The sequence below is a fragment of the Geospiza fortis genome, unplaced genomic scaffold (assembly GCF_000277835.1).
Source record: "Geospiza fortis unplaced genomic scaffold, GeoFor_1.0 scaffold41, whole genome shotgun sequence".
In the NCBI taxonomy this organism is placed as follows: Eukaryota; Metazoa; Chordata; class Aves; order Passeriformes; family Thraupidae; genus Geospiza; species Geospiza fortis.
Window position 1 is genome coordinate 793,918 of NW_005054299.1, and position 1,757 is coordinate 795,674.

The window sequence follows — 1,757 nt, forward strand, 5'->3', positions numbered from 1 at the left end:
TGGCAGGAGAGGTTTATGAGAAAGGAAAGAGAATAATCCAGAGTCTTCTGAAAGCAAGTTTTGCTATCAAATGAAGTCAAGTCAAGGGGCCTGCCCAGGAAATTAATTTCCTAAGGGTGAAATGGCAAGATGGATGCAGACAAATGCCAACAGATATGATTAATAAGATAAGTGCTATGTCCCCACTGACCAGCAAGAAAGAAACACAAGCTTTCCTAGGTACTGTGGGCTTTTGGAGAATGCACATCTTGGAATACAGCCAGATTGTAAGACCTCTCAACCTCATGACACAAAAGAAAAATTATTTTGACTGGGGCCGTGAGCAACAGCAGGCTTTGGAGCAGATCAAGCGCAAGATTGTCCATGCAGTAGCACTTGGGCCTGTCAGGACAAGACAGGATGTGAAGAATGTGCTCTACACTACAGCCACAGAGAATGGTCCTTCCTCAAGCCTCTGGCAGAAGGGACCTCTTGGGTTTTGGAGTCATGCATACAGAATCTGAGGCCAGGTACACCCCAACGGAGGAAGACATTCTTGCAGCTTATGAAGGGATTTGAGCTGCCTCAGAAGTACTGGCACTGAAGCACAGCTCCTTCTGGTACCCTGACTACCAGTGCTGGGCTGGATATTTAAAGGAAGGGTCCCTGCAATACATCATGCCACAGATGCTACCTGGAGTAAATGGATCACCCTCATCACAGTGGACTCAAACAGGAAACCCAAATTGACCTGGGATCTTGGTACTCATTGCAAACTGGTCCAAAGGCGAGAACTTTTGATTATCATCAGAAGAGGAAGAACAGGTGACACGTGCTGAGGAAGCCCCGCCATATAATCAGCTACCTGAAAGTGAAGGATGGTACATCCTCTTCACTGACAGATCCTGCTGTATTGTAGGGACCATTAGGAAATGGAAAGGAGCTGTATGGAGCGCTATGTAATGAGCTGCGGAAGCTACTGAAGGACAAGGTGGATCCAGTCAGATTGCAGAGTTGAAAATTGTTCAGCTAAGGTACTTGAGAGGTACAGACTTCCCGATATGCCTGATACCAAAGATTTCCCTCTAATGTATAACCCTCCCTTTTAATTTTTAATTCTTATGGAATTTAGGGGGTTTTCTTCCACATTGTTTCTTTCATCTTTCAATGTCTAATTTCATTTATCAGCAAACCTAAAGTTTATTTGTAAAAGCAAATACCTATTTCCATTCATCAATCAGTGGAATCCTTCCCACTGTTTCTTTTATCTCCCAGTGCTGGTTTTATCTACCAGAAGACCCAAAGCTTGTTTGTAAAGACAAATCCGCTATTCCTCTCATGGGGTTGAAAAAATGGGTATAAAATCTTTGGGTGAAATTGCACAGTATATAGATGATTTGTTAATTAACAAGTTAAGAAAGTCCTTTCCCATCCTGTGGTGAATATCTACAGACCTCAGGCAAACCAGCACAGCAAGCTGCAGTTTGTGTCTCTGCAGCTGGCTCTTTGATTGCTCCTTCTCTCCATTGGTCATGCTTATACAGCCCTCTCATCTTCCTTGACTCCTCCCTTTCTCTGCCCTCATCTCCTCCCAAATATGGAGCCAAGCCCAGGCATCATTTTCCCCTGGCTCACAGGTGGGCCATGCCTGTGAACAGCCTTGGTGTTGCAGGTGGTGTTGGCCCACTCACCTTGGCCTTCCACAGCATTCCTGGTGTGCTTTCCTACTGTTCCTTCCAGGTTCCTCTCCCCAGAATGACCCCAGCTCTTCCTCTGAG